At 25.9% G+C, this 23383-nt stretch overlaps 1 long non-coding RNA gene across 4 annotated transcripts in view; it reads left to right on the top strand.

Moving 5' to 3' along the window:
• Positions 1-23383, top strand: part of LOC147809983 (uncharacterized) — a 34427-nt gene that overhangs the window by 1568 nt on the left and 9476 nt on the right. For 3 of the 4 annotated variants that reach the window (XR_015434015.1, XR_015434017.1, XR_015434014.1), the window contains exons 3-5: positions 8647-8764; positions 16928-17020; positions 20087-20185. This is a non-coding gene — a long non-coding RNA (uncharacterized LOC147809983). Of the gene's footprint in view, positions 1-6598; positions 7128-8646; positions 8765-16927; positions 17021-20086; positions 20186-23383 lie in introns of those variants that run through there. The other variant, XR_015434016.1, reaches the window with a different exon arrangement.

The raw sequence follows: 23383 nt of genomic DNA, 5'->3' as shown, positions 1-23383 counted from the left end.
GCAAATTTGTTTTAATGAAATAATTTTATGGATAAATTAAAAACGAAATTTTATAGTTTTTATTATATCACTTATTCAAACAACAAATTTTATAAATTTGAATTTTATTCTCATGATAATTGAGGATCTTTTTCATTTAATACAGTTTATCCTATCGCATTGAAGAAAGAAAAAAAATTTCTTCAAAATGCACCAATTTTAATTTAAATGATTTATTTTACAACATTACACTCCTTTTTACACTACTTTTTTAAAGTAACATTGATTTTATGCTTTATTTATCATTTTAATGCGACACTCAGGGTGCATAGCATTTGTAAAAAGTACTTAAAGGTGCTTTTTTGGGGATTTCATTTTTAAAAGCTTTTAAAGGTGCTTTTTTCAGCTGGCGTTTTTAAAAAGTGCTTTTTTTTCCGAATTTTTTTTTCTCCCTTCAGTGATATCTGGTGGATCCCATGCATTTCACAAAAAATGGGGAGTTTGCTATGTAATCATTCATGCGGACTTCATGTCGTACCCACGTTATGACTTGTGTATGTGCGCACACTTTAAACCGAAACCCGAGTGCTCTAATTCGGATAGAGAATATCAGATTCTTATGAAATGTTTTTCTTTTTAATTTATTTTAATTTTGTTCTTGTTTATTTTATTTTACTTCTAACACTTTCTTTGACGTAAGGGTACTTTTGTTCTGAGTTCAGGGTCAAGTTGAATTCATTCGGTGATGTGGGAAAGTACTGATTGTTTCGATTTATGCCCGTTTCTTTTTGGTTTTTTTTGGAGGCATAAAATGAATCTTTATTAACTAGCTTAAATAATAAAGTAATTTCAGGCCATATCTGTGTACTGTAAAATTTCTATTTAAAAATTAGTTGCTTATAAGTTATATTTTCCTACATTATTTAGATATTATATTTTCTTCTATAACACAGCAATTAAAATGTACTGTTAGTTACTAAATTTGCTGCATATATAACAGTCTTAACTTTTTTTTATCAGTATTTTTTCAATCCTTTTTTTTTTCCTTCATTCAATTATTTTTTTTGTTTCTTCTTTTTAACTATCCCATGCTTTTGGATTTTGTAACTTGGCAAATACCCTGGGTATTTGCCCTGGTGAATACTTAAAATTCATAAATGCCTGGGTATTTATAAATTTTATTGAAAATTCTATTATCATGTTCTTTTGGGTGTTGAAAAATAATATATATATTTAAGATACAATTAAGTTCTACTAAGTTGTTACTAATTAACTTCTAACAATTAAGTTGTTAGAAGTTAATTAGTTCTTAACTAAGAAGAAAAATTCCTTCATAAATTATTGGAATCATTGTATTTTAGTTTTTATTTGAGAGTGACTATGGTTTAATCATCCTGAAGTTCACATTTTGATTCATAATTCCCAATGTTTCTCATCTTAGAAATATATTTTTGAAATGTAAAATATTTTTCAGATTTTAAGTATTTTATTTTAGAAAATCATACAAAAATTTCTCTGCATATGAATACTATGCAATCAAACTCCGATCTATATTAAGTTGTGAAAAAAAAAGTAAAACTAAAAAAACTGTTTTTTAATAAACAGCTTGAAAGCTTTTTTCTATAACTTGAACAGAAAATTATTAGAAAATAAGCATTTAATGATACATTTTTTTAAAATAAAGTATTTATTTAAAAAATAGCGTTAAAATCGCTTAAAAAAAGGTCATTAATATACCCCTTTCGGAAAAAGAGATACTTATACAAATTTTACCGTATGAAAATAATTCTAACAAAGTGAATATTCGTAATAGTAATGAAAATTAAATCTATGAACACAGATAAATTAACCACTGTCTAAATTGTCTTGTTTAATTGTCTAAATTGTCTTGTATTTTAAAGATTTGTTTTGCTCATACTTGACAAAATATAAAAATTAAATTGTTTACGTTAATATTTTTTGAAAAAATGATTTTTTTTTTATTTTTAATTTCATTAAAATATCAAGGAATTTTTTAAAAAATCATCTTTATTTTTTCTCATAATATGTAGAAAAAAATATTTGTGCAAAATATCAACTGATTTTAAAATTACATTAAAAAAAGCATTTATTTTAAATAAAATAGTTATATAGTTATTTTTTTTAAAAATTTTCCGAAGGAATTTTCCTGTTTTAGTTTAGTCATTTAATATAAATATTATATTTATGGAATTAATAGAAATGAACGCAGTTAAGAAAGTTTAAACTCATCCCCTATGCATATAAATTTCTTCTATTTTATCCAGTTAATGCCATTTTCTTAAAAAAAATGATTTTTTTCTTGAAAAGCGCTCAACCTTCACATAAATCACTTAACATAAAGTCTACTTTGTGATATTGCACAATACCTTTTTACATTGCTTTTTATTGTGACAATTCAGCTCCTCTGCTAGGTATTTATAGTTTTTTGAAATATTTTTCCTGGAATTAAAAAACTTTAGTGTTCATTTTTTGAAATTAAAAATGTTATGTTATTGCCAGAACTATAAGCAAGGCAAATGATGATTAGATATTTTAAAAATGACAAAAAGTTTTAAAAGCCTTGATTTAGGGTACTACCCCAAGGCTGAGGTAAATACCCATTTATAAATACCATACTTACTGGGTATTTATCCGACCACATCTATACCCACGCAGTGTTTGGCTAAATTTGAATCGAAAAAACTCTTAATAAATATAAAATAATAACTATGAAATATGTAATCTTTTAATTGCTGCAATTTTTGTAATCTTTATCAAATTGTCTTATTTTTCTTCATTCTCAGTGACGGTATATATTATTTAAAAACCTATTTTATGCTTGAAATTTTTTTTTGTTTATAAAAATAAATAATTATAATAAAGTTTGCATAAAACTCTGAAAAGTTAAAAAAATTTATACCTTATTATTTTAAACTTTTTTTAAAAAATTTTTCATGCAACAAATTTGTCCTAAAAAATTTTAAGCAGAGGAACTTTTTTTAGAGGAGAGCCTCAGAAAAAAAGTTTAGCTTTTAGGCACATTCAATCACCTAATTATTCTTTAGTTAGATGAGAACAATCACAAATTTATCTTAAAAATAATAAAAATAGAAATAAAGGTTTATGTGTCATATAAACTAAAAAAGTTAAAAAAATGCTATTAGTTTTACGCATGCTATTTTCTCTTTGCTTAATCAGATGAAAGTATACTGAAAAATAAAAATCTGCAATGCCTTTTTTGGTAGAATATAGATTTTAACAATACTTGATTATTCTAAAATTCTCAGTAATTCCCATTAAACTTTGTTCAGCACTTTAAGCTTCTGAAAATGTGTTGAAGAACCTATTTTTTTTAATTGATTTTCTGAAAAATGTATTTTGATCTGAAATCTGAGAAGAGATTGTTGTTAATAAAAATAATCAAATGCATGCTAACAGACAATCTCTGTGCATATTTTTTTTTCAATTAAAAATAAACTAACAAAAAATGATTATTTGATAAATAGCTTGAGAGCGTTTTTTAATAATTTTAACTATAAATTATAAGAAAATAAACTTTAAAATGTGCATTTTTTGAAAAAAAATATTTAGAAATTAGTTTTAAAATTTAAAATTACTTAAAAAATTTATTAATATGCTCCTCCCCGACCTCTCCCTAAAAAGATACTTATATTATAGAATATTGACCAGTTGAGAATAGTCCAAACAAAATAAATGTTTGTAAAAGTAATCTGAATTTAACCTATAAACACATAATTTTACCAATGTGTAATTGTTATTAAAACAATGAATTAATGTTTTTCAAAATGGAATCTGAATAAAAAGTTAATATTTTTAAGAGAGAGAGTCTTATTTTTATAAAAAGGGTAAAGAGGATACATTTATTGGGATCAAAGGGTTAGCTGGAAGGGTTGCCCTTCACGAAAGAGTTAAAGAGAACACTGGTATTAAAATATACTGTTAATGAATTTCTTCTAACAAAATAACTAAATGTTGCATTTTTAGAATGTTTTTCAATGCCATTGAAAAATTATAGTTATTGGAGATAAGATTTTGCTTTTTCCTATCAATAATATAAAAAATGATTAGTTTAGTGTGTCTTAAAGAACATTTTCAAGCTCTTCCAACACTTATGTATCTTTGAATTATTAGTTACGTTATATCATTATTGTTAAAAGTTTCATATTGTTGAATTAATTTTAAAAAATATTTTAAATTACCTTTTTTCAGACTTATGAAGTTTCTTATAAGCTGAACCTTGATTATTTGCATTCTATTTATCCTTTTACAGTTATTTCCAAATAATGTAATGTAAACAATTGATAACTGTTTTTCCAAGTTTATAGCTTCTTGGTAAAGCTCAACATTATTAAACAATTTTAACATATTTTTATTGAATCCATTTTGATGTTCATATTTGATCCTTTTACTGTTACATTATTTGGGCAAATTAGTTTAAGCATTTCCCTACCATTATCACATTATCATTACTTTAAATTAGAAGTCATTCAAATATTATCTAAGCATATTTTTGGCAATTTCAAACACCTCCCTTATCAGCAAAATTAAGCATATTTCAAACCTTTTTCCATGAGTCAGGATATTGCATCACCCTCTGGTTTTTTTTCTTCTTTACAGTACTAATTTAATTTAAGGATAAAATTCTAATAAAAGATATTAACTTTGTTTTAAACAAGTATTATATACAATTAATAAAAGCTAATATAAAAATTATAAAAACACTCCCCTTTCTTTCGTCGTTTTTTTTTTACTATAAAAATAGTTCAAGGTCAGTTAAATGGGAGTCTGATTTAAATTTCGAAAAAGACCCTTATCTACCCCTCTCCTGTGATTGGATATCAAAATAAAAGTAGGGTGTGGGATAACCAACAGGGAAAATGAGATCTTCAACAAAACCATGTCTAATATTAGTCTTGTTTTAACCATGCACTATTTTTAATGTGTGTGGTTTTTGCAACTTTTTATTTAATTTGCTTACGTGTGAAAATTAAAGTTTTATTCCAATTTGAAAATCTGGTAATTTCTGATGTATTTAATTTATTAGTCATAAGTATGAAATGGTAAAAAAATTTGCACCAATGTAATTTTTAAAAAGCTCCAATGAGTAAATTCTTGAAGGTGAAAAGGGAATACATAATTTTTCCCTCTGACTTTTTCTTGTTGGATTTAGAAAGCCAGAATTTTTAGCAGACAATTTTCGTTTCTGTTCATGGCTTTAGTTACCGTTCGGTATGCAGTATTTTTTTCATAATCATTGTGTTAACTTCATTTAACTTTTTTATCATTTATGAATTTGGATTTAATATAAGGATTGGATATTAAGCAATTCTTCCTTTTCTTTGGGAATTAAGGTGGGAAATAAGTAGAAATAAAAATAACTTTAATTTTATAGAATTTTTATTAATGTTTTTGTCATGATTAGCGTTTTCTCAGTTTCTGTAAACATATAAAATATTGATAATGAAACTGCAAAATACATCTAATTGAATTGATTCATGCAGTTAAGATAGGAGTTATTGCTTTGAGTTTAATTCACTTATAATTGAGACTGTTCCTTCATAAATTTTTTATCTTCATAATTTCTTAAATTCATAGTTGATTGCTCAATTTGTACATAGTTTAAAATTACTCCAATTTTCTTAAGTATTTTTAATTGATGAAAAATTGCATCATATTATAACTTCCGAATTGTTATTTTTTTATGTATATATATATTTTGCTTTAATTGTAAGTACTATTTTACATTTGATTGATAATTCATATTCACTTATTTTCAAGATAGGGTAAAAGTATAAAGCAAATAATTCAAAAATAATTTTACAACTATGGCACACAAAATGCCTAATGTAAAAAGTTTTGTAGATTGTGCATGTTTTACAAGGAAATGCCCCAAAGGCAAAATATTACTTTTTAAACTTTCAGTTCATTTACCTTTAAATTAAGAAAAACTTTGTAGCTCACCTGCAGTTGTGGTGTAGCATTTAGACTTTCCATTTTCTGTTGAATGGTTCGGGTTTTAATAGAATATTTATTATCTTCAACTTTTTTTTCTAAAAATGAACTATTTAACATATTTAATCAATTTATAAATTATTTTAAAAACAAAAAATATCAGTACCTGTTTAATTTTGTCTTATTAAAATATATGGATTAATTAAAAAATGCATAATTTAAGTTAAAAAAATTTTTGTTATTTTTTTTAAATTACAAAATTAAGTTAAAAAATTTTGTAATTTAAAATTTATTTTAAAATGATGAAAAAATAATGTTAAAAAATAGTTAAAAAATAATGGAAATATTTTGATTAAAAAAAAATTATTAATTTTTGTCTTAAAAATTAAATTTTTGAAAAGAATTAATTTTGATTTTAAAAAAATTATAATTTATAAATTGAATAAAACTTATTAAATAGTTATTAACCTTTTTAGATAAAGAAATTTAAATTGAACTCCTGACCTCACTAGTAGACACCACTATTACACGACGAAAAAAAAAATTAACTAAACCAATATTAACTTAGTTTTAATATAAACTAAAACAAGCGTTTGAAAATAATGAGGTTGTATTTCTTGAAACTGAAATGAAATCAATTATAATAGTTAAATAAAAATAAGGAAAATTAAAAAAAAACTTGTTTTAAGGAAAAGTTTTCAGCAATTTTTCAAAATTGCCTCATGCAAGCAATACACACCATCTCCCTTCCCACAAATTGTGATGTCATTTTCGACCAATAGCGTGTCCTGGCTATTCTGAAATTTAATCGCACGTTTCATTTGCGCCCTATCTTAACCACATGCTCCTTAATTTAGAGCTTAATTTTGTTTTAATAGGAATTTTTGAGATGTGTTCCACCCTTGTTAGACACAAACTTGTTTGCATGCAATCGCTTGTGAGAACTAAACAATAATATTTGCTTACTTTTTCTGGGTTAGACTAAAAATCCCAATTGAAATTGCAAGCATTCTCTAAAAGCATTCTCTTTGAATAGAATTAAATTAATTTTGTTCGGTATATTATGAACTGATAACATATCTATAAGACTGCTTTAAAACTCTACTACGCTTTTTAGTTTGTCTCAGAAAGATATTTTAGAGCAATTATATAGTTTTTTTGCAAATTCAAGAATGGTATTTATTATAAGGATATTTTTTTTGTTGTATAATTTAAATATTTTTAGATTTTGTCTGTTTTATTTTCTAAGTATTTCTTTTGTGTATGTGGATAAGCAATTCAGTACTGCTATTTGAATTACTTTGTTGTTTTTGTTTTCTTTTATTACTTTGAAATATATCTTGTAGTTTGTGTTACTAAAAACTTTTAATTTTATTTCAAAAATTCATTTATTCCTTAGATGTTGTTGAAAATTTTTATTTTATACTGTAAGTAAACTTATTTATTTAATCTTGTACATTTTGACAATAATTTGTTTATAATAAATATTTCTATCAAGTGAAATATTTTTTCTAACTTTTATCTAAAATTTAACAAGAGTTAACTTAGAAGTTGGAATTGCTAACGTGTGTTTTGAAGACTTTTATTTATCTTTCAGGTTTTGAAAAGGTTATTTATTTGTTATTTCTTAAATTAAAAGTTCATGTATTTTTCTTAATATGGTCACATACATTTTCCTTAATATGGTCATATATTTTTCTTAATATGGTTATTAAAAAATTATATAGTATTTTGATGAATATAGAACCATAGTTTTTGATATATATAATTTTCTCAAGATTCTTAAAATAAGATTCTTAATACATTGACCTCTAATAATGTTTTTAGATTTGCTATTCCTTTTTCTTTTCACTAAGAATGTCCTTTTTATATTGACACTTTAATATTTGAATATATATATTTACCAGCAGGCTGTAAAGTTTCACATTTATCAAAAGTTTCTTATTTTCTATGTTTGCAGTAAATTTTAGTTGAATGTTAAATAACTGGTAGATTCATAAACTGTTATTCAAAGAAACATTTAAAATATTTTTTAAAATTTCTCTTAAATACTTTTTAGAGAGGGGTTTACTAACAGAGCTTACTAACAGAGAGCTTGATGACATTTTTTAATTCTGTAACATTTGTTTGAATATTTTAAATAGTTTGAATATCATGTGTAAGTTTCAGTAAAATATTTCACTAAGTTTGTAAACTTGCAGTGACTCATGCTAGTAAATGATGTTAAGTAAAATATGGAACTAAAAAAAATAAATAAAAAATACATGTTACAAATTAAAAATTGTATGCAAGTTTCAATTAGAGTGCACAATTGTGTACAGTTACATTAAAACATCTTTAATGCAAAGTACCATGCAGAAAACATTACAAAAACAAACGTTGCAAAAGTGTGAAATATTTAAATCAGCCTATGAGAAAGGGCTTAAAAAGTACTTAAGAAAAATCAGCGTGACAATTTTTTTACTGCTCTTTTTATTTTTTTAAATTCAGTTATATGTGTTTTCAAATTTTTTTTTATACCTATTTGTAATGTTTTTTTAATGCATTTTTTCTGTAATGTGCTTTTAACCAAATATAATGCTCCATCATAGTTTTGATGCCTGTGTATTATTTTCATGGTTTTTAATTTGTTTTGATTTTTTGAATCTCTCTTATACTTATCAATCTTTATATCATAATATTAATTACTTGTAGGACCCATCTTCACTATGCTGCTTCTTGCAGTAATTCACCTTTAATGAAATTTTTTTGCTGGAAAAAGATGATCAACTTTGCCTGGGAGAGGATGAAGAATACTCTGAATACCTCTACAGTAAGTTCTAAATAATATAAAGCTTGTAAATTTCTTTATCACATATACAGATAACCCAAGTATTGTGCAGACTTGGGTGACCTCCTCATTACAGGCTTCCCACACTCCTTAAAAGTCCTTAAAAACTGCTTAATTTTTATTTTGGAAAATAAGGGCTCTTAAAAGTACTTTATTTTGTTACAAGGTTTTTAAAAATATTCTATTTTTCAGCATCACTATAGTTGATGGGAACAATTTTTTCAGTTCAAATTTTTTAAAACAAAAATTTGATCTTTTATCACCTAGAATTAGACTATGGTAGAGCATTTAAGAGAGACAAGAAAGGGTGTGTCTGAGAGGGCTACAGGCAAGGGGGGAGGCATATTTCATTCATATACTGGTTCTTTCATTAATATATTCTGCATTTTGTCTAGAATCTATCCCAAACTTTTTGTTATAAATGTCGATTAGAATAAAATTCTAATTTAGATTTTGATAATCATTTTATTTAGTTAACATTGCAACTTAAAATGTTTCTTCTTCTTCTTTTAAAATTTCTATTCAACTTTTGGTTACTTTAAAATTAGTTAATGTTTTTCATGAGATTGTTTAGTGATATTATGTAAAGTTAATTCCTAATGACAGTTTTGGCTGGAAATAATTTTATGTAATCCTCATTATAAAAGTTGAGGTACCATAAGCGTTACCTGATAAGGTGATATTGTTGGATAAGAGAATGCCATTAATAATAAAAGAATACTGTTTTGTTCTAACTGTTAATTTACAGTAAAAATAAAATATCAAATCATGATGATAGTAGAGAGTAATATTAAGAATGATAGAGGATAATAAAAATATTACAAGTAAATGTCTATAAATTTTTTTTAGAAATTAAATAATTTATCAGTATTTATTAATTAAGTAACCATATAAATTTTCTGCCTAAGGAATGTGTTGATACCCTTAAAAATGGTTTTAGAACCTTTCATTTATAAGTTTCACTGAAAACTAATAAAAAACATTGGTTTGAAAATTATAAATCTTTTGAACATAATTGTGTTTTTGTTCTATAAAAATTTTCATAAAAATATTTATTTCAATAAATTTTGAAAAAAAAGTTAAGCAAAATGAAAAAAAGTGAATGATTTAAGGTGCTTAAATACCAACATTGTCTGTTTTTACTTGAAATAAGACTTAATTTGCCACGATCTATTAAGAAAACTACTATCATGCATAATATTAATTCTTTTAATATATACCCTTATAATTGAAACATTTTATTAATGTAAAAGAAAGAATATTTTGGGTGTAAATGAGTATTTAGCGAGATTGGCCCGCAACTAAATATGTGATGCATGTCTAGCTTAGTTGCCAACTGTTCCGATTAAATCGTGTTTGTTCTGATTTTTTAGCTTTGCTCCGAAACTACGGGTTTAGGCCAAAATGTTCTGATTTTTTGTCATTCTAGTGCCCTTTCACTCCTTATACCTTATTTTCTTTCAACCCAGGGCAGGTCTAAAAACGAGAAGCAAGGCATGTGATTTTTCCGCGAATATCACAGAATTCTGTTAGACCATTGGTTAGCGGACTTCGCGAATCAAAACTTTATAATCCGATGAGATTTTGAAACTATTGCTAAATCACATTGGCGAGACATTTATGATTCTTCTGCTAATTTGATTTCACTGATTTTCGCCATTTTGAATATTAGGAACTCCATCGGAATCTGCTAATATCACGATTCTTATTCGCACAATTTTAATATCAATCATCAATTTTGATATTTAGCTGATTTAAAAGTTAGGCATCATGATCCCTATTTACGCGATTTAAAAATTCATTGTATAATTTGTATTTTCGCATTTTTAAAATCCAATATCAGGATTCATATTTACACAATTTTAAAATCCAATTTCACGATTCGTATTCACTGGATTTTAAAATTTCACTGGAATAAAAATGGTATTATGATTCATGTAAGAAGTAAGATTTTTCTTGAATTAATTACTATAAATGTGTGATATTCTTTATTAGTAAATAATTTAATTAAAACTGTTTGCTCAAAAAAGTTTCTTCAGCATGAAACATTTATAATTTTATATTTTTATATCAATAGTTTAGTTTTTGATATTTTGTTTTCACTTTTTGTCATAATTTCCCACGATTAACTTTGTGTTCCTCTTTTTGTTTTTAACAAGTAGGCAGCTATTTTCTAGAAACCACAATATAAAAACTTGTTGTAATAATTTTTTCTCAACTTTCTCTATTTTTTTAAATATATGAAGAAAAAAATATTGCAATTCTTGATTTCCCCATTTAATTTTATAATTCAATTTCAATGAATTTATTAAAGATGGAATACTGATTAGTTTCATAGATATCGTTAACATTTAACAGTCTGAAAATGTTTTTGTTTTTTTTAAATCCGATCTGGGTCTGCAAAAATTGCCCAGTCCCACTTTGACGAGCCCTGTTAGTTAATACAATTTTACCAGGACTTACATTATAATAGAGTTGTCTCTTATTGTTTTTTTTTATTGATTAATTTTCTTTTTCAAGAAAGGTAAATAATTGGCACTGTCACTGGTGGTATATATGCATATTCGATGATAAACAATCCTATTATTTTTAGGGTCCTTTATTTTTGCTTTCTTAAAAGAGTGGGAATCTTGTATTAAGTACACTTGAATATTTTTTTTTTTTTTTGAAATTCATTCAATTACTTTTATAAAATTGTACTACATTATTACATACAAAAACTTTATATATTAAATTCCATGTAGTATAGCCCTTGTTGCTGAACTTTATTCAGCCCATCATTTGCTCCTTTTAATAACATATACAGGAGTTACTGTTATCTGGTACAAAACAATTTTTTAATTGATTATATAAAATTCATCATTTAATTTACTTCTGCAAATGTTTTCATATTTTGCAATATAATGTGGGTTCACTCTTTGCATCTTTATTCCACCCATCTACCCTATATGGGTCATTCTCAGTCAATTAGGAATTCATATCATAATTAACTAAATGTTGATAATTTTTACATTAAAATCGTTGATTGAAGTATACAAATCAATGACTAGCAATAAAGAACTTTTAAAACAAAAATTTAGTTAAAGTATTAAATTGCCATTGCATGAGAAAATGTAAATACTGTTTTCTCACTTAAATGCTTTTAAAACACACAAAAAAAAATAATTGACTTTTTTTCTTATCAATAAATAATTTATTAAAAAAACATAGAAAATATTTTAAAAGATATTTTTTTGAGAAGTTATTGAATATTTTTAAGAAAATAAACAATATTGCTTGGAAAATATGTAAATGACAGTTCATTTCAATTTCTGAAAATTTGTCGTATATTTTGTGCCTACAACCAGCAAACATTTTCATCCAAGCAACCCATAAATGATAATCTTATCTCTATCATTTTCTTCTACACTATCCACAACACCTAAACACTCAGTAAAATATACTTTTACTTTATTGTCTAAACAATTTATTATAAAAAAAATAGGAATGTTTTTGAATCTGTATTACTAAGTACTTGATTACAAATTGCTATCGTAAATAATCGCAATCACTGATCACATATTTTTTCTTAAAAGTGAAAAAAATATTTTTGAATTTATTACAATATATTCTTGAATACCAATTCCTATTATTATTATTATTTCTTCAATAAAATGTGTACTTTTGATGAAAGTAAAGCATAATGTTTATAAATTAAAATCATTTTCCAAGTGAGTACTTGCAAACCTAACACTGATTTATTTGCTTTATTCCTTGCTATCTGTTGGAGTTTCAGGATATTTGGATTAAAGTTCATCATCAGCATTGGCACGACAGCCCTATTTGAGCCTGGGCCTTCCTCAGAAGCTTTTCCCATTCTGCCCTTCTCCCAGCAATTGATTTCCAGTTCTTTACTTTTAGGATGGCAAAATCCTCATCCACGCAGTCTTTCCATATCTTTTTGGGCCTTCCTCTTGGCCTTTTATTGAAGGGGGTTGCATTAAAGACTCTTAATGCTGTTCGTTCTGGGCTCATTCTCACTACATACCCGGCCCATCTCATTCCACTTAGTTTAATAGATTTAATGATATAATCTATTAAAGATCTTATATATTTCAAAATTATATCTTTTTCTCCAGTTCTTGTTATCGAAGATAGCGCCAAAGATGGTGCATAGAACCTTCCTTTCGAACTCCCCTTCCCTTTTCGTTAAAGTCCATGTCTCTGAAGCATTATTACCTTATAAAGTAAAATCTTCGTCTTTCTTTTTATTAAGTGAGATTTCAATAATGATCTTAAACCACAGAAGTAGCGATTGGCTGCGATTATTCTTTTTCTGATTTCAGGATTAATGTCATTTTGATAGTTTATTTCTGATCCTAGATAAATAAAACTTTTTACAGATTCAAATTTAAAAGAATCTATTTTAAACAATTTAGGGATGGTTTTCATTGTACTACAATACATATATTTTGTTTTCTCCACATTCACTCTCAAGTTCATTTTTCTAGCTGATTTTTCCAGTGCGAAAAATTTTCACTCAGTGCAGTTCTCGATCTTGCAATGATGTGGAAAGTTCATTTGGCAATAATGTCTCAGGCCTTTTCAATGCCATTCTTCGGGACTGTAAGAAGTCATACCTTTAATTAACTATTCAGGTATTTGCTTCGATTTTTATAAGGATAGGATATTAATGTCAATTTAACTTATTCTTAAAGGGCCTAGCTTATTTTTTTTTCTAACAATTCTTGCTACTCTTTTTTTTTTTTCAAACTAGCTAGCGCATTGTGGATTCTTCCTATTTATTTGTTAAATTAGAAGCTTACGAGTTAACTCTTTATTGAGTTTTGATAAATATGCATGCTTTGTGTAATCTTTTTATTTATGCCACGTTTGTTCTTTACTTTTGGCATAAGTATAACTTTTATTCTTGATATTGATTTTGCTACCCATATTCATACAATTGATTTAGAATAAACTTCCGATTATCCGCAGGTAGGGAATTTGGATCATCAGCGCTTCACCTTTTTTTCACAAGGACAAGCAACATAACATTTAGAATTGAGAACTAATAACTTCATAGAGATGAAACTATTTCAAGAGTTTTGAGAACAACATACTAGCAAAGATTCGTGTTTGTAGTCCAGATGTTCAAATAATAGGTCTACACTGAAACATTGCAGCTTCAGGTGCAATAGATTAGTAATAAGGAGCATTGAAAATGGTGAGAAACAGCAAAACAATGAGTCATGATTTGCAGTTGCGAAACTACTAATGCAGGATGAAGTTCAAATTTCAATGAATAGATTCCATCAAAGCAGTTTCTTCTCCTGGATGGTATTGTTACTATTCAAAGCAATAATATTGATAGCAAATTTTTCCATCTTGCCTTAATTTGATGACTGGGAATGAATTATCCTCATGGTCATTTATTTACTCAACACATTCTTGGAACCCTTATCAGTTATAAAATTGATAACAGATTATCCCCAAACTTGCTTATCCGCACTTCAGGGGTCACTCAAATCAGCAAATAATCGGAAGGTTACTGTATAGTTAAAAAATACAGTCAAACCCCGCTATAGTGAACCTTCAAGGGACCGAAATTTCGGTTCACTATATCCGTTCCGCAAACAATTTTAATTAATCGTTCCGAACACCTTTTTTTATTATACATTATTTAAATAAATGACCCATGAAATGAAATACAAAAATGACTGAAAAATAATATGTGGTAGCAAAAAATGTGTTAACTTGCTTTTATTTGTTAATTTTTATTACTCTTCGTCTACAAAAAAAAATTATCTTTAGCTGATGTAGGGAAAAATTTGTCCGTACATCTGCCTGGGTAGGCTTTTGTTCAGGGATGGAAAAGTGTGATTAAAGAAGCAAACAAAAGAAAATGCTTATCGCTACATTCCACTTTATAGATGGTTTTAAAAATCAGTATAACTATTTATCTTGTGAAGTAGACATTTCAAAATTATTAATAAGAAGGAGGGGAAAAAATCAGTTGATGACAGAAAAAAAGTTCATAATATCCAACTTCCCCATTTCTTAAGTTCACTATATCCACAAAAAATAACATTATACGCGTATAGCAAAGCACGGGACCGAACATTTCGTTCACTATATCCGGGAGTTCACTATAAACCGGGTTCACTATAGCGGGGTTTGACTGTATCAACAAATTACTAATGCTGAAATTGCTAACTTCTATGTCATGTAGAAATTGTTTTTCTTTTCTTAAAAGTGCCGAATTTTTGTTTATTATATGTAAAAATAAAAAATATATAATATTAATAATTTTTTATAAATAGAGCTAACTAAAAGATCCTAATTGAAATTACATCATTTAGATCTTAATCTAGTTAAAACTATAATTGAAACTTTTTATGCATATATTCTGAATTTGTTTTGGTGCAAAAAAGAAAGAAATATATGTTGAGCAAACTTTCAATATAGTTTTTTTGGATATAGTTTTTTTTTTTTAGCTATTCAGTTTATTTGTTTTTAGCAAAGCTCACGTTTTTAAATCAAAACCATCTGTGGGACACAAAAAATAATGTATTCATAATTATCTGAACACTTTTAATTAATTTTTTTTTATGTTTACTCAATTAATAATATTTTTAACAGCCATAAATTTGTTCTTTCATTCTAAAATTTTGTATTCTTATACTTACTGACTATGTTTTTATTGTCAAACAATAACATTTTTATTTTAATCCTTTTTAAAATCTGACAAAATAGAAACAACCTATGTAATTGCATTATAAAAATTAAAACATATTAAGAACATGAAAAGTTTTTCAACTTATTAAAAAATTACATTCCTAATGTATTATTTTCCTAATGTAATTATTTCAGTAATTATCCATTGAAGAAAGATTGCTATAAAAGTAAGTTATTATATAGTTTGTACGAATTAAATGTTTTTTTTACTCACTTGCAATTTATTGAAGAAAGCTGGGGGGACAATAATTACACTCAATAAAGTAACACATGGAGTTTTTAAGATTAAGTAAAGCTTATATACAATAAAAGCTTATTTACCACTGCAATTAAACTTTAATATTCTTTAAAAAAAATGCTCTTCATAGCCCGGGAATTTTATTTTATTCATCTAATGCCACCAATTGAGTTTTATTGCCCCTTTATGTATTTGGGATAATTTATACACAAATATTGGGGATATATTCAAAATGCTGTGTAGAACAAAATACTCAAATTAATCTACGAATATGAATGTTGTATACTTAAATCAAGTAAAAATTCATGCTAAATCAGATAAAATATGCATTCATCTATAGAATTCTTGATTAATGTAATAAATTGCTTAAGAGTTCAGAATTCCATTTTGGGGACGAAGGAACAGTCATGATATCTCATTTGTATTATTTTCTTAAAAATATAATTTAAATACAAAGTGTAATTGATGCATTTTTTTTTACTCATTTAGTATTTTTAAGCACAGTTTAACATGAAATAATAATAATTAAAAAATAAGACAAATAAAAAATATTGCTTTAGCATGGACAAGTTAAAGAAAAGAATTGAGAAAAATTACTCTTTTAATTTTTGAGATGTTTGAATTTGGAGACACAGTTTTCCTGCTCATTATAAAGCATCAATATAATCAAGATTTAACCCTTCTACTAAGTTTTTTACGGTTCAATAAGATTCCATTATTTTTCATTATTTTACAAGCATGCTACCTTTTTTCAATAAGTCAATATAACGTTTTCATGAAATATTAATGTAATGCATTTAAATTATTGTGTTAAGCAAGATCAAATACAGGGAAACTTTAAATATTAGTTAAAGTATTACAAATATCAAACAATTATTTATTCTACTGAATCAAAATCACTTTGAATATTTATTCATTCAATATGATCATAATTATTGATAAGCTTGCTAGGGGTTAAATCTTTATTTAAAAAATTGTAATTAAATCTAAAGAATTAAAATATAATTTGTCTCCTGAAATCTTAAGTAATACTCTGTGGAAACCTGAAAAATGAGCGAAATATGTATGTATGTATGCATAATACCAAATAGGTGAAGCTATAACCCTCAGCTTTGCCCTCCTATAAAATATTTCACCTTAAAAAGTTCATCAATAATGTTTGAGTTGTAAACTAAAAATGTTTATGTTTTTAGAACAATTTGGACACTCCTCTGAGAACATTGATACTTCTTCTGGTGTTCCCTTTTTATGATCATGATTCTGAAATGGTGTATGTTGCTGGAAAGGTCAAATATTTTCTTGTTCTTTCTTTTAATGTCTCAAACAAAATAATGCTTTTTAATGAATAATATGCTATTTTTATAACTATTAAGAGTTTGGAACATCTCAGGGTTCTTAGTTGTCCTGATATTCTTGATATTTCTGATCATATATAGTCCTGATTTTTATCTTTTTTGTCATGATATTCCTGATTTTTGTGTATTCAGAGCATTCCATTTTTTACAAATACAAATCATGTATATAATTACTGAACTGTCCATACGAGAGTTTAAATTTTCCATTATTTTGGGAATGGTTAAATTAATTTTGAAAAAAATTGAATTTTCAATCCAGCATCTTTTAAAATGCACAATATTCGATGTTTCAAATTTATGAACCACTAACTTATATACACTATTAAGTCATACAACCTTAACTGCACGATACTTTGTTACAAATTATTTAGGAATGCAGTCACTTTAAGAAAAGATAATCAATAAATCTTACGTAGTATCAAATTTTTATGGTATAGAATTCACGGTGCATACACTTATTTATGCAAATACAATAACAAACATTAAAGCATTGATTTTTGTAGTTTTAAAGGCTATATTGATTTATATCTTTCATCTAATTTAAAAAATAATCAATGTTTATCATGTCATAACATTTTCAAATGGAAAATTTAGGTAGTTTCCACTAAATTACTTTTGTACAAAAGTGTTAAGAAACACATTCAATGTTCAAGATAATTGTATCAAGAGATTTGTATCAAGAAACCCTACTTTAAACTTATTTGATTAATACGTTGACTGCCACATCACCCATATTCAGGTAACAGCATCCTGTGAACAAAACTATTGCATTTTTATAAAAGTAGTACAAAAGCGATTAAGAAAATTATTGTGAACCTCATGAAAGCGTTCTTGTTCGCTTCTAGTTGACTCGCTAAGAAATAAGTTTTCCATTTTCTTTTTGAAAGTTTAACTAGTTAGAGTAAAGATTTTAAGTTATACTCCTTGTTGATCCAAACTGATCTTGCGAAGTGGCGAGATAAGAAGCAACTGACACAAATAAACAGACATGATACCATGGAAACAAACGGAGCTATATATTATCCTTGAGATCCCCAGAGACTCACATTATTAAAATATTGTTGGAAGTACTTAGCAGAATACGCTTCGTACCACGTTACTCGCGGCATGAAGGTGATTTCACTGTAAATGCGTGTGGCAGTCTACGTGTTAAGGAAGTCTTGAACTCTATTAAAAAATTTAACTAAACATTGATATGAGGAATTGATACTGATTATTTCAATGTAAGAGCACTGTAAAATTTTATATGTATTGTTCTCTAACTATTATGAATTCTTCAGTACTCCATTAATAGAATTATACTGGATACTGTTAAACTATCTGACTAAACAAAGTTTTGAAACTAAAAATAGTATATTTTGTAATTCTTTTACGAAAAAATTCACTTTTAATGTACTTAAGTAAAGCAAAATTTATCTTTTTTTTTCCTTTTAAAAATAGTTTGGTATATAAATACTTTGCAAAAGAAATGTTCGAAATTTTTTACTTTGGCTGTCACAAAGACAGAACAACTGTTAGTTCACGATTTGAGTATTCTTATTCTGCACTATTTATGCTAATAATGAAAATGGTTCAAAATGTCAATACGAAGAAGAGCCACGGTTAATGGAAATATAAAGCATTTGTAATCTAATTTTTTAATATTTGAAAAATTACTATAAGACTGCATTATCTAAGTTTGCAGAACGTTGCAAAATTTAAGAACTATTCTTTGATTTTTTATAATTTTCTTGTAGGTAGAAAAATTTGGCCAAATTAAAGGCTTTTTAAAAAAAAGTTTAAGATTCTTTTTTTTTTCTTTTTGAATATTTAAACTTTTCTTTGTAAAGCATTGACATTTCGTTACAGCAAGATAATCTCTCTCTCTTTATAAATATATATACACACAGTGCACAAAATAAAAAACGAGCCACCCTGAATAATTTTTGATTTGATGATCAGATCTTCACAATCTAGGGGCTAATCTTAATGGTTCAAAAAAGTGATCTCAATTACGCCAATTAATTTGTGCAAATGATGTTTAAAATTATTAAATTAGACACAAAAATGTACTTTCTCTAAATAAACATATCTTTTTTGATGGATTAAGATTTCTGTCCTCCAAAATTATAGGGGGTAACTACAATATGGGAAATATGGTCCCACTAGTTTGTAGGGAGAGCGCCCTAAAGTTTTGACCCCTTAATATTTTACCTTTTGCTTAATTCGCCATATCTGAAGAAAGTTTTAAGCAAAAAAAGAAAAAATATTGCTCACAATTATGAAGTTCGTTTAGCCGTAGATAAATCTGTGCAAACAATAATATTTAGTGAGTATTTATTAATTTTCACTATTTTATTTAATAATAATCGAAAAAAAATTTAACATTAAGGTATACAATTTTTTATATTCTTTTTAAGAATGAATTTTTGAATTGCAAATTACAACATTTGAGCAAAATTGGTCAAATGGCTCCTGAGAAATTGAATTTTAAAAATACAAAATTTTCAAAAGATGATTTCTCAGAAAACATTTGACCAATTTCACTCTAATTGCATAGTTTGCCTTTTAAAATAATGCAAATAACTGTATGCCTTACAATTCATAAGTTTTTTGACTATAATATGAAATAATAAAAAGTACTAAATACTCACTAAAATTTATTTTTTGAATGGAATTATCTGTGTCTAAACGGATTTTGTAATTGCATCCAATAATTTTTTTTTAATTTGCACAACAATTTCTGTTCCTATGGGGAAATATGCAAAAAGTAAAATTAACATTAGGGTCCAAGCTTTAATGACCATATTTCCCAGATAGCGAGAAATATTCCCCTTTATTTTGGGGGTAAGTAATTTGAATTCGTCCTGTCATGATGTATTATTGTAATTGTTGCTTAACTTGATGGTATTTCTTGATTTTTCACACTAAGTAACAACAATATATCATAACTGGTTTTATATATTTACTTATATATTACATTCAAAATTTATATTTAATTAGTCTGAACAATTTCAGGAAGATTTGTTCCTGACACTGCTACTGTTCCTACTCCATCATTTACAGCTAGAGAATGGCTGAATGGGAAAAACAGAAATCCTATTGTTATCTGTGAAGGTAAATTAATAGTCATTATATGTTTTGTTGTAACTCTAGATAAAAAAAAATAATTTAAAATTTCATAGTTGCCACCTTTCATGAAAAGATTGGAAAATTCAAAATTTTTTTTTATTTTTTCAATTTTTTTTAAAAATATTACTACAAATACTGTGTTATATTTTCATTCTGTTGAGTTTTAGTAAATGTTTTAACTGTGATTTTTTATTTAACCAAGCATTTGGATAAATTTTTGAAGCAACAAATTAAAAATTCCACTTTATTAGGCTAAGTAAATTTTTTTTGTTTCTTCTATCTAAGAGAAAATTGTCTGCCTCTATGCTGTAAATCTTAGTGCTGTTAGAATTTTAATATTGTCAGAATTTTGGATTACTTTGAAACATTTTTGAACTCACTTTTGGTTTACTTTGAAATAACAAGGAAAAGCCTCTAGCTACTCCAAAATGTTTCTTTTTATCTCATATATTGTGCCATATGAAAAATCTTTTTTTTTTGTAATTTTGTAAGAATAAAACATGATAAAACCTGCAAAAGTAAACTCATTGAATTATACTTATATATAGGTATTTTGTGTGAAGAAATATAAATTGGTTTTTCATAACACAAGAAACATTTTTAACAAATCTATAAATCATAATCTCTATATATCTTCAGTTTCATTGAAGATATTTAGAGATATCACTATTGACAAAAAATATCTAGATTCATAATTGTAAATATTTTGTAATTTCAAAAATGTATTTTCAAAATGTTTCAAAGTACTCAGTCACTTTTACAATGATAAAACAAAGAAAACTAATGAACTTTTCTGAAACATAATTAATTAACTATAAATATAAAAAATTTAAATTTAAAAATTATATGCTTTAAAATTATTTACAATGCAAAAAAATTATAAATACATTTATTTATTTAAAATATTTGACAGTAACAAATTGTTGTCAATTTTCTGTAAGTTTTTTGCCTCATTGTTTCAAAGGGTTTGAGGTCTTCCAGGATTCCAACGATCCTTAAAAACTGCTTATTTTTTATTTTGAAAAGTAAGGGCCGTTAAAAGTACTTAATTTTGGTGCAAGGTTTTTAAAAGTCCTTAATTTTTTCAGCATCACTAAAGTTGATAGGAACAATTTTTCAGTTCAATTTTTTCAAAATGTTGTTCTTTAGATCATCACTTAGAATTAGACCTTACATCCAGGATAAAACATTTATGAGTTCAAAATTAATGTGTTGGGGGGGGGCTACAAGCAAAGGAAAAGAAAGCATGTCCTTACATTAATATATTGGTTCTTTCATTAATATATTCTGCCTTTTGCCTAGAATAATACTCTATGAGAAGAGTGACACATTCTAAAAGAAAATAATAGTGTGGACAAGAGGGATAGTGCACATGGATGAGATAGGGCTTTTTTTTCGGGGGGGGGGAGAGCAGTTTTAAGGTACCTAAATAGAAGACCCACACTTCAAAACTGACAGAATTTAAGAAATTCAGTTATATTGTTACCGCATATGCTTATAGGAATTTAGTAAAATGCTATGAACAGAAGCATCAGAAAGTATTTTTGAACTAGAATCCATAACAAAAACTATTTCCTAAAATCTTGAAGAATTAAATAAATTTGTATAATTTTTCAATATGTAATAACTGTAAATTTATAGAAAGCAGTAAAATTTTTTTTAAAATTCATGATTGTTCTCAAAATTGAACCAATCCGTAATAAACAGGGTTTAAAGAATCCCAACCCACCTAGGTTTTTCATCAAAATCCTGGTTAATTGGCTTTTTAATGAAAACCTAAAGTTTTTTCAAAAATACTTGTATGTATTTTTTTCCTGAGTACCAAATAAAAAAGCATGATTTGCATCTAACAAGAAAGTTAAATATTTGGTTACTACTTATAATTTGTTTTGTTGCAACCTAAATTTTCTTTTTTGAAGTTTTAGATTTTTATGCTATTATTTTTATTTCTTAAGAATAAGCAGATTGTTACTTAAAAATTTAGATCTCCTCATTTAAAAGATTTTTAGATTTTAATAATAATTTTATTCAGCTAACATTTCAACGTAATATACTGTTTTTAATTTTTTGTTTGCTTTAAATTAGTTCATGTTTTTTGCCAGATTATTTAGTAACATTATGTAAAGCTAATTCCTAATCACAGGTTTTGCTGGAAATAATTTTGTGTAAAATTCATCATAAACTGCTTACTAATAATTTCAAAATTGTTAATATATACCTTTTTCAATATGTTTTTCTTAAAATTTTTCAATATTTTTTACCTGATAAATTGATACTGCAAGATTTTTTTATAAAAAAAGAATACCCCTTTCAGTTTTCAACTGAATAAAATATCAAATCATAATAATAGTAGAGGATAATATTAAGAATGATAGAGGGTGATAAAGAAATATTACTAGTAAAAATCTATACATGATGTAAAAATAATTTATCACTATTTTTTAATTAAGGCACTTTATCACTTTTCTGGCCATAGGAATGTGTTTAAACTTTTGAAATATCATTTTTGACTCTTTTATTTATATGCTTCACCTAGAACTAATAGAAAACATATTGGTTTGAAAATTATACATTTTCTCAAACATAATTGTATTTTTATCCCATAAAAATTTTCATAAAAATATTTATTGCAAGGAATTTAAAACAATATGTTAAGTTATGAAAAAATAGTGGAATGATTTAATGTACTTAGATATTAGTATGGCCTGTTTTTACTTGAAATACGACTTAGTTTAACATGGCTTTAAGAAAACTATTCTCATGTGTAACTCTAGTTCAACTTTTTAGTATTTATTCTTTTAATATTTACTCTTATAAATTAAAAATTTCATTAATAGAAAAGGAATAATTTTTTTGGTGTAACTGAGTATTTAGCAAAATTGGCTCACAACTGAAGATCTAGTAGCAAAATATCAGAACTTGTAATAATTTTTTCAATGTTTTTGCCAAATTTCTTTATTTAGTCTTTTTTTTTTAATATAAAATTGCAAATCTTAATTTCTGCACTTAGTTTTACAATTCAATTTCAATAAAATGATTAAAAGTGGAATACAGATTAGTTTCATAGATGATGTTAACCTTTGACAACCTAAAAATAAAAAAAAAGAATAAAAAAAAAAAAGAACAGGTTTGTAATGTAATTATATCAGTGCTTACATTATAATAAAACTATTTTTTATTATT

This window comes from Parasteatoda tepidariorum, chromosome 5 (assembly GCF_982258835.1).
Source record: "Parasteatoda tepidariorum strain Cologne lab strain chromosome 5, Ptep-v5.0, whole genome shotgun sequence".
Lineage (NCBI taxonomy): Eukaryota > Metazoa > Arthropoda > Arachnida > Araneae > Theridiidae > Parasteatoda > Parasteatoda tepidariorum.
This window is presented reverse-complemented; position numbering and strand designations above follow the sequence as displayed.